At 51.1% G+C, this 24,668-nt stretch overlaps 1 protein-coding gene across 5 annotated transcripts in view; it reads right to left on the bottom strand.

Annotated features, from left to right (window-relative positions):
• IL4R (interleukin 4 receptor) overlaps nucleotides 1-24,280 on the bottom strand; it is a 50,745-nt gene extending 26,465 nt beyond the window's left edge. For 2 of the 5 annotated variants that reach the window (XM_043914562.1, XM_043914561.1), the window contains exon 1: nucleotides 24,149-24,280. The gene's annotated coding sequence lies outside the window, so the exon portion shown is untranslated. Of the gene's footprint in view, nucleotides 1-2,498; nucleotides 2,524-8,547; nucleotides 8,862-18,413; nucleotides 18,741-24,148 lie in introns of those variants that run through there. The other 3 variants (XM_043914564.1, XM_043914563.1, XM_043914565.1) reach the window with 3 other exon arrangements.
• Between the last annotated feature and the right edge of the window lie 388 nt (nucleotides 24,281-24,668).

Below are 24,668 nucleotides of genomic sequence, written 5' to 3'. Positions count from 1 at the left end.
CTGAACAAAGTAATGGATCCAGTATTGTCAGCAGTTATCATCACTAAGAAAAGCGCTCAGGAGCCGACTCCCCAGGGGTCAAGGAGTTTGCAATTTCCTCCCACCACTCCTGGCGCTTAAAGCCAAACACCCTCTCAGAAGCAATAGACTGGGATGGCTCCCCTGGCTTGACTGAGAGCACCCACTCCTCCACCCGCTAGCCCCGCAGCGGTCTCTAGGTGGGGGTCCCATCCGGAAAAGCAGCTGCCAGGCCTCGGGCTGCTTCAAAGTTCATGCGCCATTAAGAGAGTTACCCTGCCTTTCAGAGTTTTGGCTCCTTTTACTGCTCCTTGGAAAAGATACCAAGATCAACCTCACAGGTATGTTGCAAAGAGGAAGTGAGCTGTGTACCTACAGCGCCTGGCACAAAGTCGGGAGCACGAGATGGCCCGAGTACCTCGCCAGGAGCCCCAGGCTCCGTCGGAAGCTTTCCAGTGACTGTGTCCCACTTGAAATCCCTCCCCAGCCGGGCCCAATCTCCCTCTCCACCTGGCTCCGCCTCCCTCTCTACTTGGCCCCGCCCATCTGAACTTGGCCCCGCCTCCTCTCCACCTGGCCCCCACCCGCACAGGCACTCCTGTCCCACTGGACACCTTCACTTCCTGCCGCTCTTCAATCACACCAGGAACTCATTCTCACCCCCAAGTCTTTCCTCTGCCTATCCTTTTCATTCATTCTTGCTCACTCTCGTCTCCCTCTCATGTATTCATTCATTTATACATTTATTCATAATGAATAAACGACCCCTTAATACTCAAGTAGTTTATTAAGAAAAGCAAGGACAGTCACCAACATAACTACAATAGAACCATCAAAAGCAGGCAGTTAACAGGGATGCCAGCTAACCCACAGACCCTATTTCCTTTTTGCTAATTGCCCCGACGATGCCCTTTTATGCCTCTGAGGACCAAGCACCCAGGGCTTGGCTTCTAAATATTATTCTGCACGGACAGAAACCAGAGCTCCTCGGAGAAACAGCTGACTCTAGGAGCGGGGAAAGTACAAGAAGAGCTTAGAATTCTTGTGCCAGAAAGTAAGGGCGGGCTCCAAGAATGATGAAGACCTCTCAAAAAGAGCCAGCTAGAATGGGTGTCCACTGGCCAAAACAGGCAAAATTGGAACCTCATAATGAATCTTTTAGAAACCAACTGTAACCCTTAAGAGGTAAAATAGGGGTACAGAAGTCTAAGGTGATACAGATGAATAAGTGGGGGGAACGGACAACTCTGTTTCACCACAGCAGCCTCCAAGTATCTCCCCACAAACTCATATTAATTATTATAAGTTAATGAGTCAAATACTTATTAATTAACTATGCATGCATGCTAAGTCGCTTCAGTCATGTCCAACTGTTTGGGACCCCATGGACTATAGCCCACCAGGCTCCCCAGTCCATGGGATCCTCCAGGCAAGAATACTGGAGTGGGTTGTCATGCCCTACTCCAGGGAATCTTCCTGACTCAGGGATCGAAGCAGGTCTCTTAGGTCTCCTGCATTGACAGCCGGGTTCTTGACCACTAACACCACCTGGGAAGCTCCATTAATTAACTTTATAACTTTAGATATTTTGTATACAGTACTTTATATATGTGTGTGTATATATATACACATACATACATATATATATAATTGTATAGAACCTTATACACAGAAACTGGCAGATACCACCTTAATCAAATGGCCTGTGTTGACATGGCCAGGAACAAATCAAGGTCATGAGCTTTCGGAAAACAATGCTCTTGGAGGAACACAGCATCCCTTCCCTGGGGTCCTGTCCCCAGTTCACAAGTCACATGGAAACGTGGAAATGTCAGACAAGCCTACTTGAAGGGTGGTCTGTATAGCAAGTGGCCTGTACTCTTCAAAAAGTGCCCTGGGGCGAAAGGCAAGGAGACTGGGAGACGTTCTCCTTTCAGCTGTGTGTCTATCATCCCAAGAGCCCAGACAAGAGTATCGTGTAGGATCAAGCTCCTAGTACCTAGGACAACGCCTGTGCTAGGAAAGCATGTACAAAGCACGTGCTCAGGAAAGTCTGTCGAATGAATTCACTTTGGACATGATCTGGCACGCTGATGGGCTCAGCACAGGGCTGGAAAACTTTCCCTAGGGGAGACTTGGTATCCACCTGAAGTCCCAACTGGCCTTCTTGGCAGAGCTGCCGTGAAGACCAAGGAAGGAGGGATGGGAGTGGGGTGGTAGGGCTTGTTTCCGCTGCCTAGTCCCAGTAACCTTCCCTCTCGCAAGATCACAGAGATCCACAGCATCCTGCGGCAGAGACGGCAAAGGGGTCATTCCAGCCCAAATTTTGAATAAAGAGAAACAGAGAGCTCAAGACTCATGTCCAGGGTCACACGGCAGAAGGCTAATGTGGTGAAGTCCTCTAAAATGGTGTGGGAGAGCAAAGCAAGCCCCTCTCAGGGAAGACTTAACTATGACATGTACAGTGGGCTGGGTGTTACCTCTTTGATCTGTTTTGGAGGGCACATCCAGACGTATGTATGTTCATACACCGACCCACATACGCACACCGACTGGTTTCATAGAGACCGCGGGTGTTGCATCTCAGGGGAAAATGCAAGATGTGATGTGCACATTTTCACACGGCACAGATGTGTTGGCAACAAGGGCTCTCTGAACATCACAGGGAATGGAAGGCAAAGGTGCAGAGAAGAAAAGGAATGAAAAGGAATAATTAGCAAGTGATCAAGCTAAGGCACGTGGCAAGAGGAAATAATTTCAAGTCCCTACCCTCCATTGTGGTGTTCCTGATATTGGGGTTGGGAGGGGTATCACGGTGGCCTGCCCAGTTCAAATGCCGACCCAAACAGGGGTGCCTGCCAATATTCCATTTCTCACATGCTGCCGTCCAGTTTCTGCTTGTACTCCTCCATGGACGCGGTGCTCACGCCCAGGTCATTTCTGAGCAGAGCCTGACTGCTGGAAACAGCGTCTTTATCCTAACCAAGCATTTGTGTAAACAGAACCCTGCTTGTCAAGTATTCATTTGACCCTTTGCCAAGTGCACTAGAGTTATTACTTTACTGACTCAGCCTGAGAGCCCTGCAAGATGGCTTGTTATTCCCACTTTCTTCCCAAGGGAACTGAGGCCAGAGAGGTCAAATAACTTGCCCATCAGATACCACAGCTAGAGACAGGACAGGGCAAGGGTCAGAATCCAGGTGTGCTGGCTTCTGAGCCTAGGTACCTTCCAATATACCAACTCCTTCAACTTTTCCTAGAACCACAGACTGAACCCAACAAGATGGAAAGAAATGAGCCAGGAAGAGTTGGTTATTCTGCTTCTTTCTAAACATTTTACATAGATTAATTCAATAATCAAAACAGCCCTTCCAGCTAAAGCCATATTAACAGAGATATGAGAGCCATGGCCAGGGAGGTGACAGTACCCAAATGTAACTGTGCATACCGTGGGAAGGAATCCTGCTGATTTGAAGCTTGTCAAGAGGATGACAGCTGACACAGAGAGGGTCCAAAAACCCCAGGGGATCTAGCAGGCCCTTCCCTAAAGGGCTCTGTGCGCCCACCTCCTGCAGCCTCATCATGCAGTCAACAAACATACAATATTTACCCCCATATTTAAACAAGCCAAGTTTCCTGGAGTGGGTAGCTATTCCCTTCTCCAGGGGATCTTCTTGACCCACGGATTGAACCCAGGTCTCCTGAAATGCAGGAGCTACCAGGGAAGCCCTAAACATTATGTGTGTGTGTATATATATATATATACATATATATATATATTCAGTTCAGTTCAGTTCAGTCGCTCAGTCATGTCCGACTCATTGCGACCCCATGGACTGCAGCACGCCAGGCCTCCCTATCCATCACCAACTCCCAGAGTTTATTTAAACTCACGTCCATTGAGTCAGTGATGCCATCCAACCATCTCATCCTCTGTTGTCCCCTTTTCCTCCCACCTTCAATCTTTCCCAGCATCAGGATATTTTCAAATGAGTCAGCTCTTCACATCAGGTGGCCAAAGTATTGGAATTTCAGCTTCAACATCAGTCCTTCTAATGAATATTCAGGACTGATTTCCTTTAGGATGGACTGGTTGGATCTCCTTGCAGTCCAAGGGACTCTCAAGAGTCTTCTCCAATACCACAGTTCAAAAGCATCAGTTTTTCAGTGCTCAGCTTTCTTTACAGTCCAACTCTCACGTCCATACATGACTACTGGAAAAACCATAGCCTTGACTAGACGAACCTTTGTTGGCAAAGTAATGTCTCTGCTTTTTAATATGCTGTCTAGTTTGGTCATGGGGCTTCCCTGGTGGCTCAGACGGTAAAGCGTCTGCCTGCAGTGCGGGAGACCCATTCGATCCCTGGGTTGGGAAGATCCCCTGGAGAAGGAAATGGCAACCCACTCCAGTACTCTTGTCTGGAAAATTCCATGGACTGAGGAGCCTGGTAGGCTACAGTCCATGGGGTCGCACACGACAAGAGTCGGACACGACTGAGCGACTTCACTTCACTAGGTTGGTCATAACTTTTCTTCCAAGGAGTAAGCGTCTTTTTATTTCATGGCCGCAGTCACCATCTGCAGTGATTTTGGAGCCCCAGAAAATAGTCTGTCACTGTTTCGATTGTTTCCCCATCTATTTGCCATGAAGTGATGGGACCGGGTACCATGATCTTCGTTTTCTGAATGTTGAGCTTTAAGCCAACTTTTTCACTCTCCTCTTTTACTTTCATCAAGAGGCTCTTTAGTCCTTATTCACTTTCTGCCATAAGGGTGGTGTCATCTGCATATCTGAGGTTATTGATATTTCTCCCGGCAATCTTGATTCCGGCTTGTGCTTCATCCAGCCCAGCGTTTTGCAAGATGTACTCTGCATAAGTTAAATAAGCAGGGTGACCATATACAGCCTTGACATACTCCTTTCCCTATTTTGAACCCATCTGTTGTTCCATGTCCAATTCTAACTGTTGCTTCCTGACCTGCATACAGGTTTCTCAAGAGGCAGGTCAACTGGTCTGGTATTCCCATCTCTTTAAGAATTTTCCACAGTTCATGGTGATCCACACAGTCAAAGGCTTTGGCATAGTCAATAAAGCAGAAATAGATGCTTTTCTGGAACTCTCTTGCTTTTTCGAAAATCCAACAGATGTTGGCAATCTGATCTCTGGTTCCTCTGCCTTTTCTAAAACCAGCTTGTACATCTGGAAGTTCTTGGTTCAGGTACTATTGAAGCCTGGCTTGGAGAACTTTGAGCATTACTTTACTAGCATATGAGATGAGTACAACTGTGCGGTAGTTTGAGCATTCAATATTTAAAACAGGTCTATGAAGTAGGTACTATTATTTTTTCTCATTTTCATATGAGGAAACCAAGGCTCAGAAAAGTCTGGTGACTTGTCTGAGGTTACGGAGAGGTGACAGTCCTGGGATCTGAACAGGGGCAGTCAGGATCCAGAGCCTTGGCTCTTAACCACTCTCTGTGTTTAGACGCCAGAGTCCTCAAAGCTTTGGAGGTCACTGACCCATCTAAACATCTGTTGCAAACTCCAAGAACTTTTCCTAGAAAAGTGCACACATTTAATTTTGCATTCCATCTTAGTGGTTCACACAGAGGTTACTTGAGCTTGCCTGCATGGGTGCTAAGTCACTTCAGTTGGGTCCAACTCTTTGTGACCCTATGGACCATAGCCCACGAGGCTCCTCAGTCCATGGGATTCTCCAGGCAAGAATACTGGAGTGGGCTGCCATGCCTTCTTCCAGGGGATCTTCCCAACCCAGGGATCAAACTCGCGTCTCCTGTGTCTCCTGTACTGACAGGTGGGTTCTTTACCACTGAATCACCAGGGAAGCCCATTTGAGCTTACTGAAGCCCAAGTAAGGACTCCAGGTTGAAGGCCTCCTCTAGGCAATGAGCAGTGTTTGAGAATCTTTGAATAAGGTCATGTCAAGATTTTTTCCAAAACCCAGTTTGGAGGTAGGGAGAACAGTGGAATAAGGGGAAGCCAGCAGTGGGAGGGGCAGTGAGCAGTTACAACAAACATGAGTCACCCCATCTTGCACCCCAATCTTGCCATCTTGCACCCCATGTTGCAGCCAGAGTCATTCTAAAATCGGAAACCAGGCCATAATCTGCTCACTTCACTGGCCTCTGGCTCCTGAAAGATGTCTTCACTCGGGGTGGGGGGAGCACAGAGCCCCAAGGCTTCACAACCCATCCAAGAACAGCGTCTCTGACTCAGCATCAGATCCAAGCCCCGGGATGCAAACAGCCAATCCCACAGGGCACACGCTGTGTGATTCCATTTATGTAACATTCTTGAAATGATCAAATTATGGAAATGGTGAATAGATGAGCGGCTGCTGGTGGCGGCGGGAGGGGGTGACAGGGAGGGAGGGAGGGAGGAAGGGAGGGAGGGAGGTGTGGCTATAAAAGGGCAACTTGGGGATCCTCGAGAGGAAAGGACTGCTCCGTGTCTCACTGTGGTCGTGGAGACAAAAAACTGGACACGTGATAACGTTAAATTAATAAGAATCAGGCTAACAAAATGAATAAAAATAACATGTGCGTGCGTGCTTGCCTGTAAACACATGCAGACAAGTAGAAGCACAATAGGGGCTATCTGAGGACGACCAGGGGATTCTAGCAATGTCAATATCTTGGTTGTGATATTGAACTACAGTTTTGCAAGACATTATCACCCTTCGCAGAAAGAGTATAAGGGACCTCTCTGTATTATTTCTTACAATTTTGTTGTGTTGTTGTTTAATCGCTCAGTCATGTCTGACTCTTTGCGACCCCATGGATGGTAGCTCACCAGGCTCCTCTGTCCATGGGGATTCTCCAGGCAAGAATACTGAAGTGGGTTGCCATGCTCTCCTCCAGGGGATCTTCCCAAGCCAGGGATCGAGCCCAGGTCTCCCGCATTGTAGGCAGATTCTTTACCTTCTGAGTCACCAGGGAAGCCCTCATTCTTACGATAATTACCATAAAATTAAAAGTTTAAGAAAATGCACATACAAAAAAATCCCAAACCACCCAAATCCCCCTAATGATCTGGGTCCTGAGACCCCAGTACCACTCCCTCCTATTCCTGCCCTCTTTCCCCAGGAGCCTTTCATCCCAGTGGCCCTCTGAACACTGATATACTCCTGTCTCTTTCCTCCCTCGAAGCCTATACACCAGGAAACACCATCCAACGAGGGCTCCTTCTGCGACTTCTTATCTCAGCACCTTGTTTATTTCTGTCATACACTTATCACCATCTCTAATCATATCACTGAGGTTATATGTGTGAATGCTCATTTTATTTCAGGATGTGGATGGCAAAGATACAAAGCTTTGGTGACAAAAATGTTTTCAGCCTTCCCAGATCAAAACACACCCTGAAGAAAAAAAGCAAGCAAGCAAAAGATTAGCAAAAAAGTAGCAACCTGCATTCTAGAAAGTGAAGGGCCTTCATATATAAAGTGGCCTTACAAATCAATAAAACAAACACAGCTTTGAGAAAAACAGCTGTGGTTATTGCTTTGTCCCCTGTGTCTAAACAATGCCTGACGTGTACACAGTGTGTGCTCATGAAACATCTATTAAATGTTGGTTAAAATTCAACCAAAGTGAAGACAATAATCTGTTTTTAAACATGGAGTATGTATCAAGCCTTTGCTCATTCCAATTGCTATGCATATATAATGCTTATTATGTGCTTGTAGGACTTGGTTCTAAGTGCCTACAACATACTGAGCAATTTAGTTCTCACAAGTACTATTAAAATCTCCAGTTTAAAAAAAAATCTTTTTATGCTATTTCTTTTTTTTTTTTTTAAGCTGTAGGGTGTGTGGGCTTCAGTAGTTGTGGCACACCCGCGCATTTGCCCTGCAGCATGTGGGATCTTCCCAGACCAGGGATCGAACCAGAATCCCCTGCATTGTAAGGCGGATTCTTAACCACTGGACCACAGGGGAAGTCCCCTATGCTATTTCTTATTTGAATGACATTTATTTTGGTCATCTTCTACTAAATTCAGCTGTTTTCTTTTTTCTTATTTTTTTGGTTTCATTTTAATTTTTAAAGTTGATTTTATTTTTTAATTGAAGAATAATTGCTTTACAGAATTTTGTTGTTTTCTATCAAACCTCAACAGGAATCAGTCAGAGATATACATATGTCCCCTCCCTCTTGAAGCTCCCTCCCATCTCTCTCCCCATCCCACCAACCCCCATTTTAATGATGAGGCCACAGAGGCAGAGAGGTTAGGGCACTTGCTTGTGGGCACAGAGCTAGGATCTGAACCCAGGCAATCTCACTCCAGAACCCATGCACCTAACCACTGCCTCTCGAAACACAGTTCCTGAAGCCCTGGCATGCGGCATTACCAGTCCCGCTGGCCAGAGAGGAAGCCTGAAGCCTTGAGAGGGCAAGTGACAAAGCCAAGGTCACGGAGTTAGGAAGCAGCAGAGTCGGGGGAAGCCTGAGCCAAGAAGACAGCAGAAGCACCCAGAGCGTGCCGGCAGGAGACACGCTTAACTCACTCTTTTGATCAAATGTCAGAAGCCAGCAGGGGCATGGGAGCCACCCGTCCTGAGCCCAGAGGGGTGCACAGGCCTCCTACTCCTCTTTCCTCTCTTGGCTGCAGACCCAGTGGAGGGAGGGGTGGCGGTGGAGGGGGTGGATCAGTGGACAGGATACAGCCAGCCCCGTGACAAGAGGCACGCAGAGAGAGCCCAGGACAGCAGGGCCGCGGGGGGCCCTCCCCCGGGAGCTGCTGACCCCTGAGACGCCACAATCTGAAGCCAGCCGGCAGCTTCCCTTGCTCTCCGGGGCAGCTGAGCCGGTCTGGCAGGGGGCCAGGAGGGAAGGGAAGACACAGCCTTCCCAGAACTGCTGCCCAGCGAGGGTTCCCGGAACCAGTGGCCGCATCAGCTGCCCCACCCAAAACAGAGGCTGGCCAGGCCAGGGCTCCAAGGTGACCTGGCCTCTGCCTGCCTGCCCCACTCCCAACCCGAGAGGGGAGGGGAGGGGGCGCTGCTGGAGGGCTGCCTCTGCTGCCACCAGGAGCAAGAACCGGATACCTGCCAGGCTCCCTGTGTACCTACTGTGTGCTCCTGTCCTCACCAGGCTCCCCATATACCTACTGTGTGCTCCTGTCCTCACCAGGCTCCATGTGCCTACTGTGTGCTGCTGTCCTCACCAGGCTCCCTGTGTACCTACTGTGTGCTCCTGTCCTCACCAGGCTCTCCATGTACCTACTGTGTGCTCCCGTCCTCACCAGGCTCCATGTGCCTACTGTGTGCTGCTGTCCTCACCAGGCTCCCCATATACCTACTGTGTGCTCCTGTCCTCACCAGGCTCCCCGTGTACCTACTGTGTGCTCCCGTCCTCACCAGGCTCCCCGTGTACCTACTGTGTGCTCCCATCCCCACCCACTCGCCTGTGCCCCAAGTATTCTTTTTTTTTCTTTCATTTTCATTTATTATTTTTGGCTGTGCTGAGTCTTCATCGCTGCTCGGGTGCTTTCTCTAGTTGCAGCAAGCATGGGCTACTCTTCATTGTGGTGTGTGGGCTTCTTACTGTGGTGGCTTCTCTTTGTACGTGTGCGGGCTTCGGGACCTGTGGCACACGCGCTTAGCTGCTCCGCAGCATGTGGAATCTTCCCGGACCAGGGATTGAACCTGCATCCCCTGCACTGGCGGGCAGAGTCTCATCCACTATGCTACCGTGGAAGTCCTGCCCCATGTATTCTCGTTGCAGTTGCTTTCTTAGCACTTACTATCTGCCAGCGCCCACAGGTGTGGAAAAGGACTTCATTCATTCATTCACTTCTTCCTCCTTGCCTTTAACAAATATTTGAGCCAGAAGAAAAGTTACTGGAGGGTCGGGGGCACAGAGGTGAGACTATCAAAGGCTCCCTCTGGCCGGAGGGGAGGAGTCAAGGGCAGAAGCAAGGGCCCCATGAAGAGGCCGCTGGACTAGCCCAGGTACCAGGTGTCAGGTGTGCCAGGGTTGTAGGGCAGAAGAGGTAAGAATGGGTTAAATTCTAGATCTGATTTGAAGGTAGAGTCAACAGGCTTTGCTGACAGAATGGAGTTTGAGGGCTGGGCCACAGAAAAGGGGATTAGAAGGAGTAAAAAAAAAATGATTCCAAGGGACTTCTCTGGTGGTCTCAGTGCTTAAGAATCCATCTGCCAATGCAGGGGACGTGAGGTTGATCCCTGGTCCGGGAAGATCCCACAGTGCCGTGGGGCAACTAAGCCCGTGTGCCACGATTACTGCAGCCCACGCTCTGCAACAAGACAAACCACCACAATGAGGGGCCTCACTGTGCACCGCGACAAAGAGTAGCCTCCGAGGGCAGCAACAAAGACCCAGCACAGTCAATACATAAACAAGCACATAAATAAATAATTCTTATAAAGTGACCCTGAGGGCTTTGGCCTGAGCCATTGGAAGGACGGAGGTGCCACCCACCAAGATGGAGTGGACTGAGGTCAGGTACCATCAGATACGTAGGAGGCTGTGAGGATGGAGTTGTCAGTGCTGAGAGGCGGGGAAGGTCCCCATGGTCCCACAGGGTCGGTGGGGGCGGGCAGCGTGGGTAAGTGAACAAGAATCCCCCAGGGGAGAGGCGGCGGTGTGTGGAGAGGAAGGAAGAACGTGCCCCAGAAGGCACGTGGCCACGCCAGGGCAGGGAACCTGCCTCACCCTCTGTAAGGAGACAGCTAGCTCAGTGCTCGGCACAAAGCAGGAACTCCATAAATGAGCGTGTGTACTTGACTTTATTCCTGTTTTTACACTGATACAGTGCTTCCTTAGAGACAGGCGCAGATCTAGGATGCTTAAGGACCCCTGTGAGATGAATACAATGATGAAACCCATTTTATAGTTTCTGAAGGAGCCTAAGAGAAGGAGGGTGTGGTCCGTTTCCCATCCCACAAGATAGGCCCTGGGCTGCAGCGATGGATAAGGGTCACTGAGGATGAGAGCAGTGAAATCAGCAGGGCTGGAGGACAACACTGTCTACCACGGATGGTAAGCAATTCAGACCCCATCCCCAAGACAGAAGGGAGCCACTGGAGGCTATTAAGCAGGAGGGGAGCTGCTTTCCAGAAAGTTCACTCTGACCTGTGTGTGAATGACCACAGGAGCAGCTGACAGAGGAGCGGGTACTGCCGGAGCTGCAGAAAAACAGGCAGCACCAGCTCTGTCTGGGAGGTGGACATGGCAGAACCTGGTGATGCCTAGTGGCTGGGAGCTGGGAGCGGCAGGTGGCCTTGGGCTGGGGCATGGGTGGATGGATGGATGGTGGGGGGATGCCGGGAAGAGGTGTGGTGTTGGTGAGTCCAAATGGATGATGGACCCAGGAGGCATCCAGGAGACAGTATGTCCTAGCAGCCAGGAGCTCAGAGAGAAAGCTCACGCTGGAGGAGACAGGTTTGTGGGTCATCAGCTGTAGCTCAAACCCAGGGTTTGCTGTGCAGAGTAAGACACAGCCGCATCTGAGGGGCAGGGGAGGGTGGGTGACTGTGGACCTCTTTCATGGGACTCGCTTGGGCCAGACTCCCAGAGTGAGGGTCACCATCTCAGGGACAGGCTGGCATCCTACTCCAACAGCCACTTTATGTCAACGTGGACATTCAGGTTGGCTGTGGACACATTGAGTCCAAGTGTCCACAGGAGAGGCATCTGGGTGTCTCCACCTAGCATTCTGGAAGCCACGTCCATCCTCAGAAGGTACCAGTGCCCCCCAGGAAGGAAGCTGAGACTGAGGGACCTGCATGCAGACATCGCCTGCTGAGGCCTAACGGCCAGCCTCCATCACTCTACAAGCCCTTCTCCTGCTTCGTGTCTCTGCCCGCACTTACTTCTCATAGCTTATCACTCACGCACGCCTGCTGTGCACGGTCCAACCCCCCTCCCCCCCCCCCCGAGAAAGCCAGCTCCTACAAGGCCAGAGGTTATGCCCACCCTGTTCGCTGCTAGAGCCCTACAGCCTAGCACAGGGCCTGGCACACAGCAGGTGGTGTTCCAGAGATATTTGCTGAATGGAAGAATGAATGAATAAATGCCCCTGGCTGTGTGCAGTGAGGTCTGGCCAGCCAACCCTGATGGAGGCAGGGATCCAACTCCCAGAACTGGTGTTTTCTGCCTTTCACTGCTGGATAAACACTGACCAATCCAGGCTCAGAGTCTCCTTGAATACCCCGATGCAGGCACCACACAGATCTTGGCCATCCCAGAGGGGAGGAGGGGGCTGACCTCCCAAGAGCTGGTAATTGAGGCATTATCATGATTAGTGCTCACTGCCCTGAGACACAGATACAAGATGTCTGGAGCTCTGGATGCTGATTAGATTTTGGCCGTCTTAGTGATAGTCACGGCTCCTGGTGCACCTCCTTCCTAAGGTCACCAGAAGTCACCATGATTTCCCCCAGTTCCTTGAGTCTTTAGAGATCAGGCCCTGGGCCCCTCTGCCCATAGGCCCACGCTTCTTCCCCAGCTGAGGAACATGGAGGGTGCAACTATTATCATTCCCTTTGTAGACAGGGGGAAACTGAGACCCAGAGAGGTTCAGAAACCTGCCTGAGGATGTACAGCTAGTCAGCGGTGGGCCTGGGAAGTGAACCCAGATCTTCTGAGTCACAGTACAACACCTGGCCTACAGGAAGCAGCCATAAATTCACTCTTTTTATATGCCACTCTGCTTTCTTCTCCCAGCAAGCCCCGTGTGGAAGATGTGGTCAAACCTCCCTTGCACAGAAGAGGAAACCAAGGCTCAGAGGGGTTCAGTAATAGTCCCAAGGAAGTGATGAGATAGAATTTGACCAGGATTCCCAGGTGGCGTAGTGGTGAAGAATTTGCCAGTCAATGCAGGAGACACAAGGGACGTGGGTTCGATCCCAGGTCAGGAAGATCCCCTGGGGTAGGAAATCGCAACCCACTCCAGTATTCTTGCCTGCAAAATTCCATGCACAGAAGAGCCTGACAGGCTACAGTCCATGGGATCACAAAGAACTGGATATGACTGAGCGCACACACGCGCACACACTGTTTGCCCAGCCCTTGCAAGGAGCATGTCTCAACAGTGACCAGGACTTTGCCCCCTAGGCAAACCTTGTCTGCAGACAGGTGGGGTTGGGGGTGGGGTTCTCCTTGGAGTTCTTTCTGTTGTCTCATCCCTAATCATTCTTGGCCTGGTCAGGGAAACCCGTCAGTCCTGTGGGGCGACCCATGTGGGCAGGGACCCCAGAGCACCTAAGACATGGAAGCTTAACTCGGAGCATGGCTCGGCACAGACTGACTGGGAGACCTCGGCAAGCTGGGGTCCTTGGAGACCACAGAGCCTCAGTCTCTTTATCTGTGAAAGGAGAGCAGGACCACGTTGCCTCCTGGGGTGGTTGAGGAGAGGCAAAGGGACCATGGCTGGCACGGCTGGGCAGAGAGGCTTAGGGCAGGGCTGATGGAACAGGTGACAGAGCCCATCTCCCAACGCCAAGTGACCACTCTGCAACCCTGAGTACACGGCAGATGCCGGGACACACAGATGGGGTCTCAGAGTACAGGCTGAGCGAAGGAAGCTGGGCTTGGAAGGGCGATATGTGCTCCATTTAGATAAAGCCCGAAAGGAGACAAACCAATCTTGGGGTTAGTGATTGGGATGGTGTCCTGGGAGAGGGTGGGGCGGGAAAGAAACTTCTGGGGGAGGTGCTGGTCACGCTTCATTTCTTGATCAGGTGATACGTGCTCATGTTTACTTTCTGAAGCTGGGCCCTCACCTGCATGTACATTGCAATAAAAAGGAAAAGGAAAAAAAAAAAAGGATGAGATGGAAAGGAAGAGAGCAGAGGAGAGTGTATGAGGTGATCAGGGTATGTCAGCGAAGGTCCCAGAACAGCCAGTTCTCAGGGCTGGTGGATCCCCAAAAACCCTGGAGTCCACAGCTATTAAGACCACAGGTCCCTCGAGGCCTTTGCACAGCACCATCAACACTCTGGCTACTTGCCCCCAGTGACGGGGCACTCACTCCCTCTGGGGGCAGCTTCCAGCCACCTCTCGTGGCCACGGAGAGTCACCTCCCCCAGCGTCAACTCAAACATCTAAGAGACTTCAGACGCACGACCTCAGAGAGTAGAGAGGGACAGTGGTGGGCGCATGTCCAGCCCTACCAGGCAGCCGCCCACCACTCTGCTTTACACCACATACGTGAAGGCCTAGGCATCACTAGGACTCTCGATTTTCCACAAGAAGGTAGAAATCCAGATTTTTATGTATATTACTTTGATTTTTAAAAACCACACACCACATTTGTGATCCCCTTTGGCTTACAACCACCAGTTGATGTCCTCATGCGGTGGGGGTGGGGGGGCTGCCGCAGGGCGGTTTGTGTGCTGAGATGTCAGGACCCCCAACAAGAGGAAAGGAGCAATAGGTGAGACCCCCTGCACCTTCCCTAAGCTCTGGCACCCCCAAACGTTCCCTTCCTTCTGTCCCTCTGGGATGCAGTTGTCATGGTGATGAGAGGAAGCAGGGCAAGAGGCACACCATCACCGCCTGCTCTTGTGTGGCTGAGCTGCAACACTTTGTCAGTGAGGAATTCCAAAATTTTGCAATCCCCACTGCTTTCCTCCTCAGCGGGGGCAGACAAGAGGAGGTCAAAGAACAGTCCTTACAGCCTCCCCGCCCCGCCCCACCCTCCCCGATGTGCCATAGGCTCCCCACTTCCCTCGGGCCATTTCCTCTGCCTCTGGGTGCCCTCCACCTCCGCACCCTCACAATGTTCCTGGCCAAACTCTACCTCTTTCCTCTGCCCACTTCACAGCTCTGCCCGTCTCTCTGTCCCAATATCCTCTCCATTCTCATAAAGGGTGAGGCATGCCTGTCATTTCTCTGTCTTTCCAGACTAAAAGTCCTCCAGGGCAAGGATTGTGTCTTACTCATCCTGTCTCTTTGCAAACACGGGACTCAGCCAACCAATGCCTGCGAAACTGAAGCTGTCGGCTGCCTCATCACGGGTGAGTTCCTCCCTCCAGGCCTTTGTACATGCCATTCTCACTGCCCGGAATGCTGGTCAATATTTACACCCAGTGACTCATATGAGTACAGGTATGTTTACAAGGTCTTTCATATTCACTATGTTATTATTTTCACAAAAACCCTAGAGAAGGGCAAAGCAAGTCATATCCCCATTTTATGGTTTAGGAAATTGAGGCCCAAAGAGGGAAAATGACTTGCCCAAGATTGCTGAGCAAGTGAGTTGCAGAGCTGAGACTAAGATGCAAGTTTTGTTTTGCTTTTTTTTTTTTTTAAAACTCATCTGGGTACCAGAGCAGCGTCAAAAAAAAAAAAAGTCCAACGACTTTAGAGGGGAAGAAAAGAAAACAATTGGAAAATTAGTCAAGGAAAATGCAAATAAAGATAACAGGTATAGAAATATTATTGTTGTTGTTTGTTGTTGTTTAGCCGCCAAGTCGTGTCCGACTCTTTTGCGACTCCACAGACTGCAGTGTACCCGCCAGTCTCCTGTGTCCATGGGATTTCCCAGGCAAGAATACTGGAGTGGGTTTCCTTCTCTACTTCCTTCTCCAGGGGATCTTTCCGAACCCAAGGATCAAACCCGTGTCTCCTGCATTGGCCGGTGGATTCTTTACCATTGGGTCCTATTAATACTGAATAAAATGGATTTCAAGACATCAAAGTATTAAAAGAGAGAAAGGTAGCCCTTTTATACTGATAAAAGGAGCAACTCACCAGGAAGGTGTAAAAGTCATGAACTCTCTTCTATTCATACGTTCTATTTACACGCGCCAGAAAACAAAGCTTCCAAAAACAAAGCAAAAAACTAAGGGCTTCCCTGGCCGGCCAGTGGTTAAGAATCTGCCTTGCAGTGTGGGGGATGTGGGCTGAATCCCGGTCAGGGAACTAAGGTCCCCCGTGTCTTGGAGCAACGAAGCCTGTGTGCCACAATCAGTGAGCCTGCATGCCACAACGAGAGCGCCTGGGTGCTTGTGCTGCGACGAAAGATCTAAAACTTGATATAGCTAAATAAATATCTTTTAAAAGACACAAAAAGCTGAGAGCAGGTCAAGGAAAAATGAACAGAGCTCCCGTGATAGTTGGAGATGAAGCAGGTAGAGAAAGCTACATGAAAAACATGAAAAATACAAATAAGATAATTAGTAAACATGACCTAGATAGATATATTTTTAGAACTTTATACCCAGCCAGAAATACACATCCTTTCAACTACGAGAGGAACAGACAAAAAGACTGATCAGAAAATCCTACAAAGAAGATCTTGACAAATTTTCCATCACTGATGTCATAGAAGCTACAAATATTGACCACTATGCCACAGAAATCAACCACCAAAATATAACTTAAAAATTCCATCCACCTTAAAAAACTATAAACATAGAACAATTTAACCGAAAAAGAAATTATAAACTATTTCAGTAGTGAATGACTTTGTGTAACAAAAACTGTGTAATAGTCATAGCCGTACTTAGAAAAAATTATAGCTTGAGGTAGATTTATTAGGAAACAAGAAAAACTGAGAACAATTGTTAGCCACAAACAAGGAGTCTCAGAAAGGAAGAAACCCTTATTGATAGCAGCTCATGTAGAAGAGGGGCTTCCTGGGTGGCTCAGAGGTAAAGAACCTGCCTACAATTCGGGAGACCCAGGTTCAATCCCTGGGTTGGGAGGATCCCCTGGAGAAGGAAATGGCAATCCACTCCAGTATCCTTGTCTGAGAAATCTGATGGACAGTGGAGCCTGGTGGGCTACAGTCCATAGGGGTGCAAAAGAGTCGGTCACTACTCAGTGACTAAACAGTAGAAGGGAATTCTGGAGGATTTAGCTGACAAATCCAATACCAACCCCAAGTGCTATGTGGCCACTACAAAGTAGGACTGCGGGTGGTATCAACAGAGGTATGGGTTCCAGACCAAGGAGGTGATAGTCTCCCTCCTTTCTGACGGGGGCAGGCTTTGGGAGAGGCAATGGTTTGTATGTGGGGCTCCGACCAAGTGGGTCATGTACAAAGCCATTTGAACAGGAAGAATGACAATGAATTATGGCTGTGTTGTCTGAATGACAGAACCATTAAGGGGACTTCCTTGGTGGTCCAGTGGCTAAGACTCCACGCTCCCAATGCAGGGGGCCCAGGTTCGATCCCCTATCAGGGAACTAGATCCCACATGCCACAAGTAAGACCCGGTGCAGCCAAATAAATAAATACACAAATGTTTTTTAAAAAGAAAAAGAGAGAACCATTGGACTGGATTGGAGGGCAATGTCTACAACCTCCAAGGAGCAGAACAAAAACTAGAAAGTGAAAACTCCTGGAGAGCTGAGCTGGCTAACTCCCAGGAAACATCTTCTCCTAGTTAGAGCTGTCCGACAGCAGGAATCTGGCTTCTAGAAGGCCTACTCCCCAGAAGCAAGACTGCTGGGAGGCCAGGGGCGGGGGTCGGTCTGCAGGCTTGGAAGGCTGCCCCCGCAGAGGACTGGCATCCCTCCTCTCCCTCTCCGGAGAAGTTCCATTTCCTCTTTTAAAAAGACAAAACACTTTTCTGGCTGTTTCAGGAAACCCTCAGCCTTTCCACAGTTCTCCAAAACAGTCCTTGGTGACTACACTCCCTTATTTCTAACCAAGAAACCTAGTTCTTTTAAACTCTGTTCCGTGGGCTGGACAGCTCAGAATAGTGGTTAAACTTTGCATACTTTTCCAGCCCCGGATTTGAAACCAGATTCTGCCACTTCTGAGCTGCGTTGCCAGATTAAGTCTCTTCCCTGAGCCTCAGTTTCCGCCCCAGGGAAATGGGGAGACACCCATGCGTCTACCTGCCTCCATGTACCATGATGCCTGATGGAGGAGTCGGTCCCCCACTGCCTGCACCCCCACTGTGTCCCCTCTGCTTTAAGGTGCCCTCCCTGTCTGCCATGCTGGGGAGGATGCTCACCGGCAAAATAATCTGTAAAATGATCTGCACAATGATCGGATCACCTGTGATCTCGAGCCTGGCCTGACCACGTGCACAAAGGTTATCCATGGCAGGTAAGCACTAACAGTGGATGGTGACAGGTGGGCCTTTAGCATTTGAATAGTTTGCATGATGTGCTTAAACACAGTAGTAAAAGCTGAGGACCCTGGAGTTGTCGGATTCACAGCTGTGTGACTCCCAGACAAGTTACTAAATCTGCTGCCCTGTCTTTTTTTTATATATCTGTAAAATCTGGATAAGAGCAGTTCCCACCTTGTACGGTTTTGGCACAAGATGAATGAGGCAATGCAGGTGTCTGGCTCCCGCTGGCCTTTCTGACCTCTCTCCCCTCCCCTCTTCCCCTTGTTTCAATTCCGTCCAACCACATCAGCTTCCCTGTGCTGAGTCAGACATACCTCAGGGCCTTTGCACTTGCTGTTCCTTCTGCCGGGATCACTCTTTCCCCTTTCTATTTCAGGTCTTAGCTCAAAAGTCACCTCCTCCGCTAGACAGCCAGCCCCACGAGGACCCTGGCTTCTGTGTCAGTTGCTGCTGTGTCCACAGCCTCCACACGCTTGCTGAGTTGAGTGCAAGCAGCAAGCCCCACGCAGGCACTCGAGACGGCATGCGTGCCTGTCACTTTTAGCTTTCCAAACAGGATCTGCAGGCCGGAGGCTGTTAGTCCCTTCACAGTCCTGTTGCTCAGAACACCTCCTCCTTTTCAGGAAATCTGTTCCACCAAACCCTGGAGGGCCAGGCTTCTCCTCCCGTCACCAGGATCTGTCTCCTCCCTCTCTCCTGGAGGGAGAAGGAGGGGGACTCAGACACCAGCTCAGAGCGTGAGCTTGCCCAGTGAGTCATAGCTCCCACTCCTGCTTTGGTGAAGATCTGGATTTCTTAAGTGCTAACGAGGAGGTGAAGAGGCCTGAGGGGGCCCCAAGAATGAGAATGAGTCAGTCGGAGGCAAACCCGAAACCTCAGAGGCATCACCACTTCTTGGAAAGGCACAGATGTGCGCATGTAGAACAGTGCACCCAGAGTGGGGGCAAGTGGCAGGCCCGGAAGTGGGGCCGGTGGGCTGGACAAGACCTTTTATAGCATCCTCTGTGGTTTCCTCCATCTGGCCCACTCCTCCAGGGCCCCTTGGCCTTCTAAATGTGCCTTCTCAGAGAGGCTCCTCCAGCTCCGCCCGCATCCTGCTCTACTTTCTTCTGACCACTGTCTCTATGGGACACGACACGACACTGCAGAAGACATGTCCTCCCGCAGCCCAGGCGCATTTCCAAATTCAGAATTACTCAGATTAGAGAAAGGTCATCTTGTATAAAATATACCACCCGTCATAAGGATCCCTGCCCCACACGGGGCCCGAGGAGCACCCCGTGATCAATCACATGTGCATCTCTGCAGCAAGACACACGAGCCTTCACACCATGGGGAAGAAATGAAGACTCCAAACAGCCTCATGTTTAGTTCATGTCAGGTCTTGCTTCCAACTGAGTGATGAGAACACTTCCGGTTTTCAGAGCTTGTGGATTTCGAATGCTAGATAAGGAGTGACCCACTCCAGTACTCTTGCCTGGAAAACCCCATGGACGGAGGAGCCTGGTAGGCTGCAGTCCATGGGGTCGCTAAGAGTCGGACACGACTGAGAGACTTCACTTTCACTTCTCACTTTCATGCATTGGAGAAGGAAATGGCAACCCACTCCAGTGTTCTTGCCTGGAGAATCCCAGGGACGGGGGAGCCTGGTGGGCTGCCGTCTATGGGGTCGCACAGAGTGGGACACGACTGACTCGACTTAGCAGCAGCAGCAGCAGCAGAGAAGGAGTGTAGCTCTGTGCGTGTGTGTTTGTGTACCACTTGTTTTCACAACTCGAAGTCAAATTCCTGGAGGACGAGGACTCTGTGCCAGTCCTCTGGCACCTTGCCTGGCATGCGCGTGTGTATGACTAAGTCGCTTCAGTCGTGTCCAACTCTTTGTGACCCTATGGACTGGGTAGCCCACCAGGCTCCTCTGTCCAGGGGATTCTCCAGGCAAGAACACCTGGAAAGCCCTGCCTGGCACACAGGTGCCCAATAAATATCCGAAGAAGAAATGAATGAGAAAGTCGGGAGCTGGATGTGAAGAAGTGACTCTGTCCTCACTGGGGAGAGAAACAGCAATCACAGAGCCATGGGCAAGGTCTCTCCAAACAATCGTCTCACAAATGCTGTCCCTCCCCCCTCCAAATACCCATTTTACTGACAAGCAAACTGAGGCTGAGAGGTTAAGCAACTTCCTCCAGATCCCACAGACAGGAAGAGCAAGTTCACAATTGAATCTGGGGCCCCTAACTTTAAACCTGTGCCCTTCTCTCTGCCTCAGGCTCAGAGAAGCAAGGCAACAGGGAATACAGCCCATCAGATGCAGGGTCCCGTGGTCTGTCCAGGACCCCCCCGCCTCCACTGGGGTCCTCCCATCCACATTCTTAACAGGGCAAGTTTGGACAACGTCTAGGCAAGCCATCAGCCTCTCTTCTAGCCGAGCCAAGGGAAATCGGGTCAAACAACTCTGGGCATGTCTCTGGCCCTAAGGAATGCTCCCAAAGATGTCCCTTTCAGCCACCCCAGCAGACTGGCATGATGGGAAAGGACACAGGTTGGGAAGGAAAGCAGGTTCAAACCCCTCTACCTATCACTCCCAGATATGCAACCTTAGGCAAGGCTACTGGCACATCTCTGAATCTTGGTTTTCTTACCTGTAAAATGGGTGGGTAGACTCAATGTCTGGAGAAGGCAAAGGCACCCCACTCCAGTACTCTTGCCTGGAAAATCCCATGGACGGAGGAACCTGGTAGGTTGCAGTCCATGGGGTTGCTAAGAGTCGGACACGACTGAGCGACTTCCCTTTCACTTTTCACTTTCATGCATTGGAGAAGGAAATGGCAACCTGCTCCAGGGTTCTTGTCTGGAGAATCCCAGGGACGGGAGCCTGATGGGGAGTCTATGGGGTTGCAGAGAGTCAGACACGGCTGAAGCAACTCAGCAGCAGCAGCAGCCTCAATGCCATCCAATGGGAGTCATTTATTTGCTTAACAAATACACAGTGCTTACCGCACACCAGGCACTGTTCTGTATGCCTGACGCTTATGAATTCAATTCATCACTACAAAAGGTGTAAAGTAGATATAATAATTTCACAAATGGGGAAACTAAGGTCCTGAGACAGTGGCTCCGTAAGAAGTAGCACATGGACATCCCTGTTCAGTGCTTAAGAAGCCGCCTGTCAGTGCAGAAGACATGGGTTTGATCCCTGGTCCGGGAAGATCTCACATACTGCAGAGCAACTAAGCCTATGCACCACAACTATTGAGCCTGTGCTCTACAGCCTGAAAGTTAAAATGAAGGTGAAGTTGCTTGGTCCTGTCCGACTCTTTGCAACCCCATGGACTGTAGCCTCCCAGGCTCCTCCATCCATGGGATTTTTCCAGGCAAGAGTACTGGAGTGGGTTGCTAGTAGCCGCAGTTACTGAGCCCACACTCCACAACCACTGAAGCCCGTGCGCCTAGAGCCCGTGCTCCGCTATAAGAGAAGCCACCACGATGAGAAGCCCTCACACTGCAACAAAGAGTAGCCCCTGCTCTCACAACTAGAGAAAGCCCTCGCAGCTCAGCCATAAATAATAAATAAATAGAAGAATGATCAGAGCCAGCATTTGAACCTGGGCGACCTGGCTCCAGAGTCCATGCTCTACCTCCAAGCTATACGTCTTGACAGGTGACAACAGACAGGAACACTGACTGTGGATGTATTGTGTGTTGGAAATTGCGCTAGGGAGATTATAAAACATGATGTCATTAACAACTCACAAAAGCTCAGTTTTACAAATGTGAGGAAATGAAACACCCAGGGGGCTTGTGTCTCTGGCTCCACTCCCAGGTGCCATCAAGGGCAGTGGGCATTTGATCCCGAACTCTCTCCTCTGAACTCTCTCCTCCATCCGGGGGTAGGGATCGGGGGTGGGGGAGCTTGAGAAAAGGAGGTCCAGGAAACGGTCTTTCTTCTCACATCCCTGATACTTCGTCTCAGCTCTTTTTTCTGGACCTGAGCACCAGGAAATTGTGAATGCCTTCGGGGACAGTTCCTGTCTGCCTGGGCTTTCTGCAACCGTGGGCTTTAGTTGTACAGATTTCTGTACAGTAAAGCGCATCAGTCACTGAGTCACTGCCCAGAATTTGGAAATGCTCAGGTCATCCTGGACCTGCTGGGAACTGAGTGTGTTGTAATCCGGGCTACAGGCTAGTGCTTCTCCCTCCCTGCGAACTTCCCAAAGCCTCCCCCAAGATTTGACTCTAGATATCCAGGGTGGGGGTCCAGGAATCTGCATTGTGATTTTTATGGTTTGGGCAAAAGTAAAACACATTGGCCTACACTCCTCTCATGGCATGCAAGGCCTTTCATGACATGTCCCACCTTTCCATCCATCACTGGCTTTTCCCCCTTTCCCCCCAGTCCCTGCACGACCCCTTAGCCTTTATCTATGCTGTTCCCACTGCTCAGCATGCTGCTGCCTCTCATTCTACATCTACCAAGCTCCCCCACTTCTCTCCCAGGGCTGGCTCACAGGCCCCTGCTCCACGAAGTCCGTCCCATTGCCTCATGAAGGTTGATCACCCTCACCGTATGCTTCCTCTCTTTCTCAGAGCTCCCCCCTGCCCCCACAGCCCCTTCACCCAGGGGGAGCTCCTTGAAGGCACACACCAGCGCCCTGAACAGCACTCAAACAGTGCCCAGTGGGAGCCCAGTGAGGGCGAGTGAGTGAATGAATGGCTGGGGTAGGTCATCCCCCTTTCCACATCTCATCAGGCTCATCTGTACTCACGGTGGGTCTAGCTGAGTTCAAGTGGCCTTTGCAGGACTCTGCAATGCCCTGACTGTGAGGGAAACCCACACTAACATAAACCCGAGCCTCAGTTTCCCCACTGAATTTGAGGATTTTCATAAAGGCTCTGATGTCCCAGCAAATGCCTGGTGTTCCTTAAAGGCCACCCATAGGGGAAGAGCTGCAGGGGAGGGGTCACACCTCACAGAGGGCAAATGCCAGGGTTTCAACAGGGTAAGTGCTGGCCTGGGGGGGTGATCTGTGAATCTTAGCAGCAGGCATCGAGTTTGCTGGTCCCCAGTGTCTCCTGATTAAAAGAAATACAGATTTTTTTGTTCAAGGAAAAGAAGAAGGAGAAGAATCATCTAGATTCTGGGATTTACTGAATCTGAACCTCACCAAAAAAAGCCTGGGAATGTGCACCTTAATAGAATCCCCCGGAGAATGTGTTCATAAAATAGTTTGACAAATTCTGTTGTTTTGTGTACGGCTCTGGCACCAGCCAGAATGACTGGGTCTGAATCCTGCTCCGCACTTGCCTTGTGGGCATCAGCTTGGGCAAATCATTAAAGCTGCCTCTGCCTCAGCAGTCCTCATCTGCAAAATGGCCACAATAGGCACAGAGCACCAACCAGAAAGGCTATTTTGAGATTTAACTCGGAACAAATTCAATGTTCAGGACAGACCTGTACAACGTAAGTTCCAGCAAATGTTCGCTATTATTGGGCCCATCTAGTATTCAAATAAGGAGAGCAAAGGTCGAAAGGCCTAGTTTCACTCGATTCTTTGATCCAGTCTCCAACTTCAGAGTTTTCAAGAACTTTCCCCACCTATTCTCTCCCCGGAATCTTCACCAACTTCCTGTGCGCGGGCTGGGAGTGAATGCCCAGAGAAGAACCGGGAGGGGAGTCGGGGCGGGGAGGGGAGTCGGGGCGGGGGGTGGGGGTGGCGACCCAAGATCTGTCTCACCGCCACGCTCAAGACGCTCCCAAGCACCCCAAGAGGCCGCCCCTCTGACTCGTTAGGGACAGGTGCGTTTGTGGGCGCGCCGGGTGTTCGAGCACCCAGGACTAGCCTCCCCAGCCCCGCTTCAGCTGCGCCGGGCCGAACGGACTGAGTCGCCGCAGCCCCGCTCGCCAAGAAGAGCCGGCAGGTGGGAGATCCCCGCTGGGGATCGAGTGATCCCGGGGTCCCCGCCGCCGGCAGCCCAGAGCTCTCCGGGCCGCCGCGACATGCTCGGGCCGATTCCCCCCACCTCCCATCCGTACGCGGGCGCCGGGTCCTACCTGCGCGCTCCGGGTCCATTCGCCGCGCCAGCCCCAGAGCGGGAAGTAGGGGACCCCCCGGGAGGCCGTCCCAGCCCTGGCCGAGCCGCGCGGGGCTTTCCTGGGCGCCGGGCGAGCCCGCCCCGCTTCCTGCGCCCCGCCCCCTGCCCGCCCATTGGCCTGCGCCGCCCCGCCCCGCGCACCCCGCGCACCCCGCGCTCCCCTGGGCGCCCTCCGGGTGGGGCCGCCGCGGGTTCAGGCAGCGTCCCTGTTCCCTCAGTCCCCGCAGTCCGAGGGGCTTCCGATCTCTCCAGGAAGCGACCCCAGCGCCTGGGCCCCGCGGCCACCGGAGGTCACACCCCAGCCAACAGAACTCCGCAGGGCTTCCCCTCCTTTCGGAATAAAATCCCAGCTCCCGGATTTGGCATCAGCCGGTCCGTCGCCCCGGCCCCTGCCATTCCCGCTGAGGCCCCCAGCTGCCTCTCTCCGCAAGAGGGCAGGTGCATTCAGGATTGGGGGGCTGGGCATCTTGAAGCCTGCT

The sequence above is a fragment of the Cervus elaphus genome, chromosome 10 (genome assembly GCF_910594005.1).
Source record: "Cervus elaphus chromosome 10, mCerEla1.1, whole genome shotgun sequence".
Classification (NCBI taxonomy): Eukaryota; Metazoa; Chordata; class Mammalia; order Artiodactyla; family Cervidae; genus Cervus; species Cervus elaphus.
Note: the sequence above shows the minus strand (reverse complement) of the source record. Positions and strands in the feature narration are given on the sequence as shown.